Below are 6,396 nucleotides of genomic sequence, written 5' to 3' on the forward strand. Positions count from 1 at the left end.
GCATGAAAATTAAGATTAAAATGAAAAATATGAAGAAAAAATGAATTTACCTCCTCCCCGCCATCCTGGCGTTTGAACGCCCAAACACTGCCTGTTTTGGGCGTTCAACGCCCAAATGCTGCTCTCCTGGGCGTTCAACGCCCAGTTGTTGCCCTTTTCTGGTGTTGAACGCTAGATAGCTATCTTTACTGGCGTTCAGCGCCCACTGGATGCCCCTTTTGGGCGCTGAACGCCCAAAATGGACTTTCACTGGCGTTTTCTTGCCAGTGAGCTCTTTTTCTCTGTTTTGAATGCAGATTCCTTCTGTAACCCTGTGAATTTATGCAATTGATTCTTTACCTTAGTGTCAGTGAACTTTATATAAACAAATAAAAATAAAAATAAAAATAGGACAAAATACTTAGAGGATTGATGCCCCATGGCTGGGTTGCCTCCCAGCAAGTGCTTTTTTATTGTCTTTAGCTGGACCTTGCTGAGCTTTTAGTCTAGCTTCAGCCTTGAGCACTCTTGCTCAACGTTGCCTTCAAGATAGTGCTTGATTCTCTGTCCATTGACAATGAACCTCTTATCAGAATCAATATCTTGAAGCTCCACATAACCATATGGTGATACACTTGTAATCACGTATGGTCCCCTCCACCGGGATTTCAATTTCCCGGGGAATAGCCTGAGTCTAGAGTTGAACAGCAGAACCTTCTGTCCTGGCTCAAAGATTCTAGATGACAGCTTTCTGTCATGCCACTTTTTTTATTTCTCTTTATAAAGCTTGGCATTTTCGAAAGCTGTGAATCTGAATTCCTCTAGCTCATTTAGCTGGAGCAATCTTTTTTCTCCTGCTAATTTGGCATCAAAGTTTAGGAATCTGGTTGCCCAGTAGGCTTTATGTTCCAGTTCCACGGGCAGGTGACATGCCTTACCATACACAAGTTGGTATGGAGAGGTCCCTATAGGGGTCTTGAATGCTGTTCTGTAAGCCCACAGAGCATCATCCAAGCTCCGTGCCCAATCCTTTCTACGGGTACTTACTGTCCGTTCTAGGATTCTCTTTAATTCTCTGTTAGAGACTTCAGCTTGCCCATTAGTTTGTGGATGATATGGAGTAGCCACCTTATGGCGAATTCTATACCGAACCATGGCAGAGTAAAGTTGTTTATTGCAGAAGTGAGTGCCCCTATCACTGATTAGTACTCTAGGGACACCAAACCTGCTAAAAATATGTTTCTGGAGGAACTTCAGCACTATTTTAGTATCATTGGTGGGTGTGGCAATGGCCTCAACCCATTTTGATACATAGTCAACTGCCACCAGAATATAAGTGTTTGAGTATGATGGTGGGAAAGGTCCCATGAAGTCAATTCCCCATACATCAAACAACTCAATTTCCAAGATTCCTTGTTGAGGCATGGCGTAACCATGAGGCAGATTACCAGCTCTTTGGCAACTGTCACAGTTACGTACAAACTCTCGGAAATCTTTATAGAGTGTGGGCCAATAGAAGCCACATTGGAGGACCTTGGTGGCTGTTCGCTCACCTCTGAAATGGCCTCCATATTGAGATCCATGGCAATGCCATAGGATCCTCTGTGCTTCTTCTCTAGGCACACACCTACGGATTATTCCGTCTGCACATCTCTTAAAGAGATAGGGTTCATCCCACTAGTAGTACTTTGCATCAGTAATTAATCTCTTCTTTTGTATCCTGTTGTACTCCTTGGGTATGAACCTTGCAGCTTTATAGTTTGCAATATCGGCAAACCATGGTGTTTTCTGAATGGTAAATAAATGCTCATCCGGAAAAGTCTCAGAGATATCAAGAGAGGGGAGGGGCGTCCCTTCTACTGGCTCTATCCGGGACAGATGATCAGCCACTTGGTTCTCTGTCCCTTTTCTGTCTCTTATTTCTATATCAAACTCTTGCAGAAGCAACACCCATCTGATGAGCCTGGGTTTTGAATCCTGCTTTGTGAGTAAATATTTAAGAGCAATATGATCAGTATACACAATCACTTTTGATCATACTAAGTATGATCTGAACTTGTAATTTTTCTGGGCATCATTTAGAACGCGACTAGCGTAATGAATGACGTGCAGAAGCTTGTCATGCCTCTATCCCAATACTGCACCAATGGCATGATCACTGGCATCACACATTAGCTCAAATGGTAATGTCAAGTCTGGTGCAGAAATAACTGGTGCTATGATCAGCTTAGCTTTCAGCGTTTCAAACGCCTGCAGGCACTCTGTGTCAAACACAAATGGCGTGTCAGTAGCTAGCAGATTGCTTAGAGGTTTTGCGATTTTTGAAAAATCCTTTATAAACCTCCTATAGAATCCTGCATGCCCCAAAAAGCTTCTGATTACCTTAACATTGGCAGGTGGTGGTAATTTTTCAATTACCTCTATTTTTGCTTGATCCACCTCTATTCCCTTGTTTGAGATTTTATGCCCAAGAACAATCCCTTCAGTCACCATGAAGTGACATTTTTCCCAGTTTAAAACTAGGTTTGTCTCTTGGCATCTTTTCAGAACAAGTTTCAGGTGATCAAGACAGGAGCTGAATGAGTCTCCATATATTGAGAAGTCATCCATGAAGACTTCCAGAAATTTTTTCACCATATCAGAGAAAATAGAGAGCATGCATCTCTGGAAGGTTGCAGGCGCATTACACAGCCCAAATGGCATCCTTCTATAAGCAAACACTCCAGATGGACATGTGAATGCTGTTTTCTCTTGATCCTGAGGATCTACTGCAATCTGGTTATAGCCTGAGTAGCCGTCCAAAAAGCAGTAATAATCATGACCTGCTAGTCTTTCTAGTATCTGGTCTATGAATGGTAAAGGAAAATGATCCTTTCTGGTGGCTGTATTGAGCTTTCTTTAGTCAATACACATGCGCCACCCTGTAACTGTTCTTGTAGGAACCAGTTCATTTTTTTCGTTATGAATCACTGTCATGCCTCCCTTTTTTGGGACGACTTGGACAGGGCTCACCCAGGGGCTATCAGAAATAGGATAAATAATCCAGCCTCTAGTAATTTGGTGACCTCTTTCTGCACCACTTCCTTCATGGCTGGATTTAGCCGTCTCTGTGGTTGAACCACTGGTTTAGCATTATCCTCCAATAAAATTTTGTGCATGCATCTAGCTGGGCTTATGCCCTTAAGGTCACCTATGGACCACCCAAGAGCTGTCTTGTGTGTCCTTAGCACTTGAATACGTGCTTCCTCTTCCTGTGAATTTAAGGCAGAGCTTATGATCACTGGAAAAGTGTCACTTCTCCCAGAAATGCATATTTCAAGGATGGTGGTAATGGCTTGAGCTCGGGTTTAGGAGGTTTTTCTTCTCTAGAAGAAATTTCATAGGCTCTTTCATGTCCTCTGAATCCTCTAAATCAGACTGAACATCTTTAAAAATGTTTTCCAATTCTGATTCGAGACTCTCAGCCATGTTGATCTCTTCTACCAAAGAGTCAATAAGATCAACTTTCATGCAGTCTTTTGATGTGTCAGAATGCTGCATGGCTTTGACAGGGTTCAACTTAAACTCATCATCATTGACTCTCAGGGTTATTTCCCCCTGTTGGATGTCAATGAGGGATCGTCCAGTTGCTAAGAAGGGTCTTCCTAGAATGAGAGTAGCACTCTTGTGCTCCTCCATTTCCAGCACAACAAAGTCAGTGGGAAAGGTGAATGGCCCAACTCTGACAATCATGTCTTCAATCACGCCTGATGGGTATTTAGTGGAGCCATCAGCAAGTTGGAGACATATCCGGGTTGGTTTAACTTCTTCAGTTAAGCCAAGCTTTCTGATAGTGGATGCATGTATTAGGTTGATGCTTGCCCCAAGATCGCATAAAGCTGTCTTGGTGCATTGACCTTCTAATATGCATGGTATCAGAAAACTCCCAGGGTCTTTAAGCTTTTCAGGAAAGCTTTTCAGAATGACTGCACTACATTCTTCAGTGAGGAGAACTCTTTCTGTTTCTCTCCAATCCTTTTTATGACTCAAGATCTTTTTCATGAACTTGGCATAAGAAGGTATTTGCTCAAGTGCTTCTGCAAATGGAATCTTTATTTCAAGAGTCCTGAGATAATCTGCAAAGCGAGCAAATTGCTTATCCTGCTCCTCTTTCCGGAGTTTTTGAGGATAAGGTATCTTGGCTTTATATTCTTCAACCTTAGTTGCTATAGGTTTATTGCCTACAAAAGTGGTTGGAGAAGCCTTTTTAGAGGGGTTGCTTTCAGCATTTGTGTGTGTCTGATCCCTCACTGGCAATTAAGTGCCAGAGTTAGAAACTGGAGTGACGTTAGATGCCAACTCCTTGTTTGTTCCTGGCGTCTGAACGCCAGAACTGTGCCCATTTTGGGCATTCAGCGCCAGATCTTGCCCATTTTGGGCGTTCAACGCCAGATCCTTGCCTATTTCTGGCGTTGAACGCCAGTCCTGCCTTGTTTCTGGCGTTGAACGCCAGTCCTGAGCATGGTCTGGGCGTTCAGCGCCAGCCTTCCACCAAATTTCTGGCATTTTAGTTCCAGAATTGCTTCTCCCTGGGCTCTTACTGTCCTCAGGTGAATTTTGGGTGATTTGCTCATTTCTTAGCTTTTTGCTGCCTTGAGGTGGGGTATTTAATGTTTTCCCACTTCTTAATTGAACTGCTTGACATTCTTCTGTTATTTGCCTTGACAGCTGCTGCTTTGTTTGCTTAAACTGTTCTTCCATATGTATATTAGCCATCCTTGTCTCTTGTAGTCTATCTTTGAATTCGGCTAACTGCTTTGTTAGAAAGTCCAATTGCTGATTGAATTCAGCAGCTTGTTTTACAGGACTGAGTTCAGCAGTTGCTGTTTTAACCTCTTCTTTCATGGAAGGGTCACTGCTTAGGTACAAATGCTGATTCCTGGCAACTGTATCAATGAGCTCTTGAGCCTCTTCAATTGTCTTTCTCATGTGGATAGATCCACCAGCTGAGTAATCTAGAGACATCTGAGCTCCTTCAGCAAGCCCATAATAGAAGATGTCTAACTGAACCCACTCTGAAAACATTTCAGAAGGTCATTTTCGTAGCATCTCTCTGTATCTCTCCCAGGCATCATAAAGAGATTCACTATCTCCTTGTTTAAAGCTTTGGATGTCCAGCCTTAGCTGTGTCATCCGTTTTGGGGAAAAGTATTGATTCAGGAATTTTTCTGTCAGCTGTTTCCATGTCCTTATGCTGGCCTTAGGTTGGTTATTCAACCACCTCTTAGCTTGATCTTTTACAGCAAATGGAAACAGTAATAGTCTGTAGACATCCTGATATATTTCTTTATCATGTATGTGTCAGTAATCTGTAGAAACTGTGCCAGAAACTCTGTAGGTTCTTCCTGTGGAAGACCGGAATACTGGCAACTTTGCTGCACCATGATTATGAGCTGAGGATTCAACTCAAAGCTACTGACTCCAATGGAGGGTATGCAGATGCTACTCCCATATAAAGCAGTAGAGGGGTTAGAATATGACCCCAGAGTCCTCCTGGACTGTTCATTTCCGCTTAGGTCCATGATGGAGAAAGGGAGATGATGTAAAATAGAGTAAGGGTCGTTCAAGTAATACCTTACGTGAGTAAGGGTCGAATCCCACGGAGATTGTTGGTTTGAAGCAATCTATGGTTATCTTGCAATTCTTAGTCAGGAGGTCAATTATATTTATCAGTTGAATTGCAAATGAATAAGAGAGCATGGGTTAAATGTTACTTGTTATGCAGTAATGGAGAATATGTTGGAGTTTTGGAGATGCTTTATCTTCTGAATCTCTGCTTTCCTCTGTCCTCTGATTCACGCACGCACGTCCTCCTATGGCAAGCTGTGTGTTGGTGGATCACCGTTGTCAATGGCTACCATCCATCCTTCCAGTGAAAAGGGTCCAAGTGCGCTGTCACACGGCTAATCATCTGCAGGTTCTCAGTCGTACCGGAATAGGATTTACTATCCTTTTGCGTCTGTCACTACGCCCAGCACTCACGAGTTTGAAGTTCGTCACAGTCATCCAATCCTAGAATCCTACTCGGAATACCACAGACAAGGTTTAGACTTTCCGGATTCTCATGAATGCCGCCATCAATCTAGCTTATACCACGGAGATTCTCATTAAGGAATCTAAGAGATATTCATTCAATCTGATGTAGAACGGAGGCGATTGTCAGACACACGTTCATGGATTGAGGAAGGTGATGAGTGTCACTGATCATCACCTTCTCCATAGTTAAGCGCGAATGGATATCCTAGATAGGACAAGCGTGTTTGAATGGAAAACAGAGATACTTGCATTAATTCATCGAGACACAGCAGAGCTCCTCACCCCCAACAATGGAGTTTAGAGACTCATGCCGTCAAAGAGTACAAAGTTCAGATCTAAAAT

The sequence above is a fragment of the Arachis hypogaea genome, chromosome 18 (assembly GCF_003086295.3).
Source record: "Arachis hypogaea cultivar Tifrunner chromosome 18, arahy.Tifrunner.gnm2.J5K5, whole genome shotgun sequence".
In the NCBI taxonomy this organism is placed as follows: domain Eukaryota; kingdom Viridiplantae; phylum Streptophyta; class Magnoliopsida; order Fabales; family Fabaceae; genus Arachis; species Arachis hypogaea.